Below are 14730 nucleotides of genomic sequence, written 5' to 3'. Positions count from 1 at the left end.
ACACTCATCACTGAGTCCACATCATCTGTCACACTCATCACCGAGTCCACATTCCCTATCACACTCATCACCAAGTCCACATCATCTGTCACACTCATCACTGAGTCCACATCATCTGTCACGCTCATCAATGAGTCCACATCATCTCTCACAATCATCACTGTGTCCACATCATCTGTCACACTCATCACCAAGTCCACATCCCCTATCACACTCATCACCAAGTCCACATCATCTGTCACACTCATCACTGAGTCCACATCATCTGTCACGCTCATCACTGAGTCCACATCATCTCTCACACTCATCACCAAGTCCACATCATCTATCACACTCATCACTGAGTCCACATCATGTCACGCTCATCACCGAGTTCACATCCCCTATCACACTCATCACTGAGTCCACATCATCTCTCACACTCATCACTGAGTCCACATCATCTGTCACACTCATCACCGAGTCCAGATCATCTGTCACACTCATCACTGAGTCCACATCATCTGTCACACTCATGATTCAGTCCACATCATCTCTCACACTCATCACTGAGTCCACATCATCTGTCACACTCATCACCGAGTCCACATGCCCTATCACACTCATCACTGGGTCCACATCATCTCTCCCACTCATGACTGAGTCCACATCATCTGTCACACTCATCACCTAGTCCACATCATCTGTCACACTCATGACTGAGTCCACATCATCTGTCACTCTCATCACCGAGTCCACATCATCTGTCACACTCATCACCGTGCCCACATCATCTATCACACTCTTCACTGAGTCCACATCATGTCACACTCATCACCGAGTCCACATCCCCTATCACACTCATCACTGAGTCCACATCATCTTTCACACTCATCACTGAGTCCACATCATCTGTCACACTCATCACCGAGTCCACATCATCTGTCACACTCATCACTGAGTCCACATCATCTGTCACACTCATCACCTAGTCCACATCATCTGTCACACTCATGACTGAGTCCACATCATCTGTCACTCTGATCACCGAGTCCACATCATCTGTCACACTCATCACTGAGTCCACATCATCTGTCACACTCATCACCGAGTCCACGTCATCTGTCACAGTCATCACCGAGTCCACATCATCTGTCACGCTCATCACTGAGTCCACATCATCTGTCACACTCATCACTGAGTCCACATCATCTGTCACACTCATCACCGAGTCCACATCATCTGTCACACTCATCACTGACTCCACATCATCTCTCACACTCATCACTGAGTCCACATAATCTGTCACACTCATCACCGAGTCCACATCATCTGTCACACTCATCACTGAGTCCACATCATCTGTCACACTCATCACCGAGTCCACATTCCCTATCACACTCATCACCAAGTCCACATCATCTGTCACACTCATCACTGAGTCCACATCATCTGTCATGCTCATCACTGAGTCCACATCATCTCTCACACTCATCACTGAGTCCACATCATCTCTCACACTCATCACCAAGTCCACATTATCTATCACACTCATCACTGAGTCCACATCATGTCACGCTCATCACCGAGTCCACATCCCCTATCACACTCATCACTGAGTCCACATCATCTCTCACACTCATCACTGAGTCCACATCATCTGTCACACTCATCACCGAGTCCACATCATCTGTCACACTCTTCACTGAGTCCACATCATCTGTCACACTCATCACTGAGTCCACATCATCTGTCACACTCATCACCGAGTCCAGATCATCTGTCACACTCATCACTGAGTCCACATCATCTGTCACACTCATGATTCAGTCCACATCATCTCTCACACTCATCACTGAGTCCACATCATCTGTCACACCCATCACCGAGTCCACATGCCCTATCACACTCATCACTGAGTCCACATCATCTCTCCCACTCATGACTGAGTCCACATCATCTATCACACTCATCACCTAGTCCACATCATCTGTCACACTCATGACTGAGTCCACATCATCCGTCACTCTCATCACCGAGTCCACATCATCTGTCACACTCATCACCGTGCCCACATCATCTATCACACTCTTCACTGAGTCCACATCATGTCACACTCATCACCGAGTCCAGATCATCTGTCACACTCATCACTGAGTCCACATCATCTGTCACACTCATGATTCAGTCCACATCATCTCTCACACTCATCACTGAGTCCAAATCATCTGTCACACTCATCACCGAGTCCACATGCCCTATCACACTCATCACTGAGTCCACATCATCTCTCCCACTCATGACTGAGTCCACATCATCTGTCACACTCATCACCGAGTCCACATCATCTGTCACACTCATCACTGGGTCCACATCATCTGTCACACTCATCACTGAGTCCACGTCATCTGTCACACTAATCACTGAGTCCACATCATCTCTCACACTCATCACCGAGTCCACATGCCCTATCACACTCATCACTGAGTCCACATCATCTCTCCCACTCATGACTGAGTCCACATCATCTGTCAAACTCATCACCGAGTCCACATCATCTGTCACACTCATCACTGGGTCCACATCATCTCTCACACTCATCACTGAGTCCACATCATCTGTCACACTCATCACCGAGTCCACATGCCCTATCACACTCATCACTGAGTCCACATCATCTCTCCCACTCATGACTGAGTCCACATCATCTCTCACGCTCATCACTGAATCCATATCATCAGTCACACTCATCACTGAGTCCACATCATCTGTCACACTCATCACCGAGTCCACATCATCTGTCACACTCATCACTGGGTCCACATCATCTGTCACACTCATCACTGAGTCCACGTCATCTGTCACACTAATCACTGAGTCCACATCATCTCTCACACTCATCACCGAGTCCACATTCCCTATCACACTCATCACCAAGTCCACATCATCTGTCACACTCATCACTGAGTCCACATCATCTGTCACGCTCATCAATGAGTCCACATCATCTCTCACAATCATCACTGTGTCCACATCATCTGTCACACTCATCACCAAGTCCACATCCCCTATCACACTCATCACCAAGTCCACATCATCTGTCACACTCATCACTGAGTCCACATCATCTGTCACGCTCATCACTGAGTCCACATCATCTCTCACACTCATCACCAAGTCCACATCATCTATCACACTCATCACTGAGTCCACATCATGTCACGCTCATCACCGAGTTCACATCCCCTATCACACTCATCACTGAGTCCACATCATCTCTCACACTCATCACTGAGTCCACATCATCTGTCACACTCATCACCGAGTCCAGATCATCTGTCACACTCATCACTGAGTCCACATCATCTGTCACACTCATGATTCAGTCCACATCATCTCTCACACTCATCACTGAGTCCACATCATCTGTCACACTCATCACCGAGTCCACATGCCCTATCACACTCATCACTGGGTCCACATCATCTCTCCCACTCATGACTGAGTCCACATCATCTGTCACACTCATCACCTAGTCCACATCATCTGTCACACTCATGACTGAGTCCACATCATCTGTCACTCTCATCACCGAGTCCACATCATCTGTCACACTCATCACCGTGCCCACATCATCTATCACACTCTTCACTGAGTCCACATCATGTCACACTCATCACCGAGTCCACATCCCCTATCACACTCATCACTGAGTCCACATCATCTTTCACACTCATCACTGAGTCCACATCATCTGTCACACTCATCACCGAGTCCACATCATCTGTCACACTCATCACTGAGTCCACATCATCTGTCACACTCATCACCTAGTCCACATCATCTGTCACACTCATGACTGAGTCCACATCATCTGTCACTCTGATCACCGAGTCCACATCATCTGTCACACTCATCACTGAGTCCACATCATCTGTCACACTCATCACCGAGTCCACGTCATCTGTCACAGTCATCACCGAGTCCACATCATCTGTCACGCTCATCACTGAGTCCACATCATCTGTCACACTCATCACTGAGTCCACATCATCTGTCACACTCATCACCGAGTCCACATCATCTGTCACACTCATCACTGACTCCACATCATCTCTCACACTCATCACTGAGTCCACATAATCTGTCACACTCATCACCGAGTCCACATCATCTGTCACACTCATCACTGAGTCCACATCATCTGTCACACTCATCACCGAGTCCACATTCCCTATCACACTCATCACCAAGTCCACATCATCTGTCACACTCATCACTGAGTCCACATCATCTGTCACGCTCATCAATGAGTCCACATCATCTCTCACAATCATCACTGTGTCCACATCATCTGTCACACTCATCACCAAGTCCACATCCCCTATCACACTCATCACCAAGTCCACATCATCTGTCACACTCATCACTGAGTCCACATCATCTGTCACGCTCATCACTGAGTCCACATCATCTCTCACACTCATCACCAAGTCCACATCATCTATCACACTCATCACTGAGTCCACATCATGTCACGCTCATCACCGAGTTCACATCCCCTATCACACTCATCACTGAGTCCACATCATCTCTCACACTCATCACTGAGTCCACATCATCTGTCACACTCATCACCGAGTCCAGATCATCTGTCACACTCATCACTGAGTCCACATCATCTGTCACACTCATGATTCAGTCCACATCATCTCTCACACTCATCACTGAGTCCACATCATCTGTCACACTCATCACCGAGTCCACATGCCCTATCACACTCATCACTGGGTCCACATCATCTCTCCCACTCATGACTGAGTCCACATCATCTGTCACACTCATCACCTAGTCCACATCATCTGTCACACTCATGACTGAGTCCACATCATCTGTCACTCTCATCACCGAGTCCACATCATCTGTCACACTCATCACCGTGCCCACATCATCTATCACACTCTTCACTGAGTCCACATCATGTCACACTCATCACCGAGTCCACATCCCCTATCACACTCATCACTGAGTCCACATCATCTTTCACACTCATCACTGAGTCCACATCATCTGTCACACTCATCACCGAGTCCACATCATCTGTCACACTCATCACTGAGTCCACATCATCTGTCACACTCATCACCTAGTCCACATCATCTGTCACACTCATGACTGAGTCCACATCATCTGTCACTCTGATCACCGAGTCCACATCATCTGTCACACTCATCACTGAGTCCACATCATCTGTCACACTCATCACCGAGTCCACGTCATCTGTCACAGTCATCACCGAGTCCACATCATCTGTCACGCTCATCACTGAGTCCACATCATCTGTCACACTCATCACTGAGTCCACATCATCTGTCACACTCATCACCGAGTCCACATCATCTGTCACACTCATCACTGACTCCACATCATCTCTCACACTCATCACTGAGTCCACATAATCTGTCACACTCATCACCGAGTCCACATCATCTGTCACACTCATCACTGAGTCCACATCATCTGTCACACTCATCACCGAGTCCACATTCCCTATCACACTCATCACCAAGTCCACATCATCTGTCACACTCATCACTGAGTCCACATCATCTGTCATGCTCATCACTGAGTCCACATCATCTCTCACACTCATCACTGAGTCCACATCATCTCTCACACTCATCACCAAGTCCACATTATCTATCACACTCATCACTGAGTCCACATCATGTCACGCTCATCACCGAGTCCACATCCCCTATCACACTCATCACTGAGTCCACATCATCTCTCACACTCATCACTGAGTCCACATCATCTGTCACACTCATCACCGAGTCCACATCATCTGTCACACTCTTCACTGAGTCCACATCATCTGTCACACTCATCACTGAGTCCACATCATCTGTCACACTCATCACCGAGTCCAGATCATCTGTCACACTCATCACTGAGTCCACATCATCTGTCACACTCATGATTCAGTCCACATCATCTCTCACACTCATCACTGAGTCCACATCATCTGTCACACCCATCACCGAGTCCACATGCCCTATCACACTCATCACTGAGTCCACATCATCTCTCCCACTCATGACTGAGTCCACATCATCTATCACACTCATCACCTAGTCCACATCATCTGTCACACTCATGACTGAGTCCACATCATCCGTCACTCTCATCACCGAGTCCACATCATCTGTCACACTCATCACCGTGCCCACATCATCTATCACACTCTTCACTGAGTCCACATCATGTCACACTCATCACCGAGTCCACATCCCCTATCACACTCATCACTGAGTCCACATCATCTTTCACACTCATCACTGAGTCCACATCATCTGTCACACTCATGACTGAGTCCACATCATCTGTCACACTCATCACTGAGTCCACATCATCTCCCACACTCATCACTGAGTCCCCGTCATCTGTCACAGTCATCACCGAGTCCACATCATCTGTCACGCTCATCACTGAGTCCACATCATCTGTCACACTCATCACTGAGTCCACATCTTCTGTCACACTCATCACCGAGTCCACATCATCTGTCACACTCATCACTGACTCCACATCATCTCTCACACTCATCACTGAGTCCACATAATCTGTCACACTCATCACCGAGTCCACATCATCTGTCACAGTCATCACTGAGTCCACATCATCTGTCACACTCATCACCGAGTCCACATTCCCTATCACACTCATAACCAAGTCCACATCATCTGTCACACTCATCACTGAGTCCACATCATCTGTCATGCTCATCACTGAGTCCACATCATCTCTCACACTCATCACTGAGTCCACATCATCTCTCACACTCATCACCAAGTCCACATCATCTATCACACTCATCACTGAGTCCACATCATGTCACGCTCATCACCGAGTCCACATCCCCTATCACACTCATCACTGAGTCCACATCATCTCTCACACTCATCACTGAGTCCACATCATCTGTCACACTCATCACCGAGTCCACATCACATGTCACACTCATCACTGAGTCCACATAATCTGTCACACTCATGATTCAGTCCACATCATCTCTCACACTCATCACCAAGTCCACATCATCTATCACACTCATCACTGAGTCCACATCATGTCACGCTCATCACCGAGTCCACATCCCCTATCACACTCATCACTGAGTCCACATCATCTCTCACACTCATCACTGAGTCCACATCATCTGTCACACTCATCACCGAGTCCACATCATCTGTCACACTCTTCACTGAGTCCACATCATCTGTCACACTCATGATTCAGTCCACATCATCTCTCACACTCATCACTGAGTCCACATCATCTGTCACACTCATCACCGAGTCCACATCATCTGTCACACTCTTCACTGAGTCCACATCATCTGTCACACTCATGATTCAGTCCACATCATCTCTCACACTCATCACTGAATCCACATCATCTGTCACACTCATCACCGAGTCCACATCATCTGTCACACTCATCACCGAGTCCACATCACATGTCACACTCATCACTGAGTCCACATAATCTGTCACACTCATGATTCAGTCCACATCATCTCTCACACTCATCACCAAGTCCACATCATCTATCACACTCATCACTGAGTCCACATCATCTGTCACACTCATCACCGAGTCCACATGCCCTATCACACTCATCACTGAGTCCACATCATCTCTCCCACTCATGACTGAGTCCACATCATCTCTCACGCTCATCACTGAATCCATATCATCTGTCACACTCATCACTGAGTCCACATCATCTGTCACACTCATCACCGAGTCCACATCATCTGTCACACTCATCACTGAGTCCACATCATCTGTCACACTCATCACCGAGTCCACATCATCTGTCACACTCATCACTGAGTCCACGTCATCTGTCACACTAATCACTGAGTCCACATCATCTGTCACGCTCATCAATGAGTCCACATCATCTGTCACGCTCATCACTGAGTCCACATCATCTCTCACACTCATCACCAAGTCCACATCATCTATCACACTCATCACTGAGTCCAGATCATCTGTCACACTCATCACTGAGTTCACATCCCCTATCACACTCATCACTGAGTCCACATCATCTCTCACACTCATCACTGAGTCCACATCATCTGTCACACTCATCACCGAGTCCAGATCATCTGTCACACTCATCACTGAGTCCACATAATCTGTCACACTCATGATTCAGTCCACATGATCTCTCACACTCATCACTGAGTCCACATCATCTGTCACACTCATCACCGAGTCCACATGCCCTATCACACTCATCACTGAGTCCACATCATCTCTCCCACTCATGACTGAGTCCACATCATCTGTCACACTCATCACCTAGTCCACATCATCTGTCACACTCATGACTGAGTCCACATCATCTGTCACTCTCATCACCGAGTCCACATCATCTGTCACACTCATCACCGTGCCCACATCATCTATCACACTCTTCACTGAGTCCACATCATGTCACACTCATCACCGAGTCGACATCCCCTATCACACTCATCACTGAGTCCACATCATCTTTCAAACTCATCACTGAGTCCACATCATCTGTCACACTCATCACCGAGTCCACATCATCTGTCACACTCATCACTGAGTCCACATCATCTGTCACACTCATCACCTAGTCCACATCATCTGTCACACTCATGACTGAGTCCACATCATCTGTCACTCTCATCACCGAGTCCACATCATCTGTCACACTCATCACTGAGTCCACATCATCTGTCACACTCATCACCGAGTCCACGTCATCTGTCACAGTCATCACCGAGTCCACATCATCTGTCACGCTCATCACTGAGTCCACATCATCTGTCACACTCATCACTGAGTCCACATCATCTGTCACACTCATCACCGAGTCCACATCATCTGTCACACTCATCACTGACTCCACATCATCTCTCACACTCATCACTGAGTCCACATAATCTGTCACACTCATCACCGAGTCCACATCATCTGTCACACTCATCACTGAGTCCACATCATCTGTCACACTCATCACCGAGTCCACATTCCCTATCACACTCATCACCAAGTCCACATCATCTGTCACACTCATCACTGAGTCCACATCATCTGTCATGCTCATCACTGAGTCCACATCATCTCTCACACTCATCACTGAGTCCACATCATCTCTCACACTCATCACCAAGTCCACATTATCTATCACACTCATCACTGAGTCCACATCATGTCACGCTCATCACCGAGTCCACATCCCCTATCACACTCATCACTGAGTCCACATCATCTCTCACACTCATCACTGAGTCCACATCATCTGTCACACTCATCACCGAGTCCACATCATCTGTCACACTCTTCACTGAGTCCACATCATCTGTCACACTCATGATTCAGTCCACATCATCTCTCACACTCATCACTGAATCCACATCATCTGTCACACTCATCACCGAGTCCACATCATCTGTCACACTCATCACCGAGTCCACATGCCCTATCACACTCATCACTGGGTCCACATCATCTCTCCCACTCATGACTGAGTCCACATCATCTGTCACACTCATCACCTAGTCCACATCATCTGTCACACTCATCACCGAGTCCACATGCCCTATCACACTCATCACTGGGTCCACATCATCTCTCCCACTCATGACTGAGTCCACATCATCTGTCACTCTCATCACCGAGTCCACATCATCTGTCACACTCATCACCGTGCCCACATCATCTATCACACTCTTCACTGAGTCCACATCATGTCACACTCATCACCGAGTCCACATCCCCTATCACACTCATCACTGAGTCCACATCATCTTTCACACTCATCACTGAGTCCACATCATCTGTCACACTCATCACCGAGTCCACATCATCTGTCACACTCATCACTGAGTCCACATCATCTGTCACACTCATCACCTAGTCCACATCATCTGTCACACTCATGACTGAGTCCACATCATCTGTCACTCTGATCACCGAGTCCACATCATCTGTCACACTCATCACTGAGTCCACATCATCTCTCACACTCTTCACCGAGTCCACGTCATCTGTCACAGTCATCACCGAGTCCACATCATCTGTCACGCTCATCACTGAGTCCACATCATCTGTCACACTCATCACTGAGTCCACATCATCTGTCACACTCATCACCGAGTCCACATCATCTGTCACACTCATCACTGACTCCACATCATCTCTCACACTCATCACTGAGTCCACATAATCTGTCACACTCATCACCGAGTCCACATCATCTGTCACACTCATCACTGAGTCCACATCATCTGTCACACTCATCACCGAGTCCACATTCCCTATCACACTCATCACCAAGTCCACATCATCTGTCACACTCATCACTGAGTCCACATCATCTGTCATGCTCATCACTGAGTCCACATCATCTCTCACACTCATCACTGAGTCCACATCATCTCTCACACTCATCACCAAGTCCACATTATCTATCACACTCATCACTGAGTCCACATCATGTCACGCTCATCACCGAGTCCACATCCCCTATCACACTCATCACTGAGTCCACATCATCTCTCACACTCATCACTGAGTCCACATCATCTGTCACACTCATCACCGAGTCCACATCATCTGTCACACTCTTCACTGAGTCCACATCATCTGTCACACTCATCACTGAGTCCACATCATCTGTCACGCTCATCACTGAGTCCACATCATCTCTCACACTCATCACCAAGTCCACATCATCTATCACACTCATCACTGAGTCCACATCATGTCACGCTCATCACCGAGTTCACATCCCCTATCACACTCATCACTGAGTCCACATCATCTCTCACACTCATCACTGAGTACACATCATCTGTCACACTCATCACCGAGTCCAGATCATCTGTCACACTCATCACTGAGTCCACATCATCTGTCACACTCATGATTCAGTCCACATCATCTCTCACACTCATCACTGAGTCCAAATCATCTGTCACACTCATCACCGAGTCCACATGCCCTATCACACTCATCACTGAGTCCACATCATCTCTCCCACTCATGACTGAGTCCACATCATCTGTCACACTCATCACCGAGTCCACATCATCTGTCACACTCATCACTGGGTCCACATCATCTGTCACACTCATCACTGAGTCCACGTCATCTGTCACACTAATCACTGAGTCCACATCATCTCTCACACTCATAACCGAGTCCACATGCCCTATCACACTCATCACTGAGTCCACATCATCTCTCCCACTCATGACTGAGTCCACATCATCTGTCAAACTCATCACCGAGTCCACATCATCTGTCACACTCATCACTGGGTCCACATCATCTCTCACACTCATCACTGAGTCCACATCATCTGTCACACTCATCACCGAGTCCACATGCCCTATCACACTCATCACTGAGTCCACATCATCTCTCCCACTCATGACTGAGTCCACATCATCTCTCACGCTCATCACTGAATCCATATCATCAGTCACACTCATCACTGAGTCCACATCATCTGTCACACTCATCACCGAGTCCACATCATCTGTCACACTCATCACTGGGTCCACATCATCTGTCACACTCATCACTGAGTCCACGTCATCTGTCACACTAATCACTGAGTCCACATCATCTCTCACACTCATCACCGAGTCCACATTCCCTATCACACTCATCACCAAGTCCACATCATCTGTCACACTCATCACTGAGTCCACATCATCTGTCACGCTCATCAATGAGTCCACATCATCTCTCACAATCATCACTGTGTCCACATCATCTGTCACACTCATCACCAAGTCCACATCCCCTATCACACTCATCACCAAGTCCACATCATCTGTCACACTCATCACTGAGTCCACATCATCTGTCACGCTCATCACTGAGTCCACATCATCTCTCACACTCATCACCAAGTCCACATCATCTATCACACTCATCACTGAGTCCACATCATGTCACGCTCATCACCGAGTTCACATCCCCTATCACACTCATCACTGAGTCCACATCATCTCTCACACTCATCACTGAGTCCACATCATCTGTCACACTCATCACCGAGTCCAGATCATCTGTCACACTCATCACTGAGTCCACATCATCTGTCACACTCATGATTCAGTCCACATCATCTCTCACACTCATCACTGAGTCCACATCATCTGTCACACTCATCACCGAGTCCACATGCCCTATCACACTCATCACTGGGTCCACATCATCTCTCCCACTCATGACTGAGTCCACATCATCTGTCACACTCATCACCTAGTCCACATCATCTGTCACACTCATGACTGAGTCCACATCATCTGTCACTCTCATCACCGAGTCCACATCATCTGTCACACTCATCACCGTGCCCACATCATCTATCACACTCTTCACTGAGTCCACATCATGTCACACTCATCACCGAGTCCACATCCCCTATCACACTCATCACTGAGTCCACATCATCTTTCACACTCATCACTGAGTCCACATCATCTGTCACACTCATCACCGAGTCCACATCATCTGTCACACTCATCACTGAGTCCACATCATCTGTCACACTCATCACCTAGTCCACATCATCTGTCACACTCATGACTGAGTCCACATCATCTGTCACTCTGATCACCGAGTCCACATCATCTGTCACACTCATCACTGAGTCCACATCATCTGTCACACTCATCACCGAGTCCACGTCATCTGTCACAGTCATCACCGAGTCCACATCATCTGTCACGCTCATCACTGAGTCCACATCATCTGTCACACTCATCACTGAGTCCACATCATCTGTCACACTCATCACCGAGTCCACATCATCTGTCACACTCATCACTGACTCCACATCATCTCTCACACTCATCACTGAGTCCACATAATCTGTCACACTCATCACCGAGTCCACATCATCTGTCACACTCATCACTGAGTCCACATCATCTGTCACACTCATCACCGAGTCCACATTCCCTATCACACTCATCACCAAGTCCACATCATCTGTCACACTCATCACTGAGTCCACATCATCTGTCATGCTCATCACTGAGTCCACATCATCTCTCACACTCATCACTGAGTCCACATCATCTCTCACACTCATCACCAAGTCCACATTATCTATCACACTCATCACTGAGTCCACATCATGTCACGCTCATCACCGAGTCCACATCCCCTATCACACTCATCACTGAGTCCACATCATCTCTCACACTCATCACTGAGTCCACATCATCTGTCACACTCATCACCGAGTCCACATCATCTGTCACACTCTTCACTGAGTCCACATCATCTGTCACACTCATCACTGAGTCCACATCATCTGTCACACTCATCACCGAGTCCAGATCATCTGTCACACTCATCACTGAGTCCACATCATCTGTCACACTCATGATTCAGTCCACATCATCTCTCACACTCATCACTGAGTCCACATCATCTGTCACACCCATCACCGAGTCCACATGCCCTATCACACTCATCACTGAGTCCACATCATCTCTCCCACTCATGACTGAGTCCACATCATCTGTCACACTCATCACCTAGTCCACATCATCTGTCACACTCATGACTGAGTCCACATCATCTGTCACTCTCATCACCGAGTCCACATCATCTGTCACACTCATCACCGTGCCCAAATCATCTATCACACTCTTCACTGAGTCCACATCATGTCACACTCATCACCGAGTCCACATCCCCTATCACACTCATCACTGAGTCCACATCATCTTTCACACTCATCACTGAGTCCACATCATCTGTCACACTCATGACTGAGTCCACATCATCTGTCACACTCATCACTGAGTCCACATCATCTCCCACACTCATCACTGAGTCCACGTCATCTGTCACAGTCATCACCGAGTCCACATCATCTGTCACGCTCATCACTGAGTCCACATCATCTGTCACACTCATCACTGAGTCCACATCTTCTGTCACACTCATCACCGAGTCCACATCATCTGTCACACTCATCACTGACTCCACATCATCTCTCACACTCATCACTGAGTCCACATAATCTGTCACACTCATCACCGAGTCCACATCATCTGTCACAGTCATCACTGAGTCCACATCATCTGTCACACTCATCACCGAGTCCACATTCCCTATCACACTCATAACCAAGTCCACATCATCTGTCACACTCATCACTGAGTCCACATCATCTGTCATGCTCATCACTGAGTCCACATCATCTCTCACACTCATCACTGAGTCCACATCATCTCTCACACTCATCACCAAGTCCACATCATCTATCACACTCATCACTGAGTCCACATCATGTCACGCTCATCACCGAGTCCACATCCCCTATCACACTCATCACTGAGTCCACATCATCTCTCACACTCATCACTGAGTCCACATCATCTGTCACACTCATCACCGAGTCCACATCATCTGTCACACTCTTCACTGAGTCCACATCATCTGTCACACTCATGATTCAGTCCACATCATCTCTCACACTCATCACTGAATCCACATCATCTGTCACACTCATCACCGAGTCCACATCATCTGTCACACTCATCACCGAGTCCACATCACATGTCACACTCATCACTGAGTCCACATAATCTGTCACACTCATGATTCAGTCCACATCATCTCTCACACTCATCACCAAGTCCACATCATCTATCACACTCATCACTGA

This window comes from Lampris incognitus, chromosome 2 (assembly GCF_029633865.1).
Source record: "Lampris incognitus isolate fLamInc1 chromosome 2, fLamInc1.hap2, whole genome shotgun sequence".
Classification (NCBI taxonomy): domain Eukaryota; kingdom Metazoa; phylum Chordata; class Actinopteri; order Lampriformes; family Lampridae; genus Lampris; species Lampris incognitus.
The sequence above is the reverse complement of the archived record's forward strand: the minus strand, read 5'-3'. Positions refer to the sequence as shown.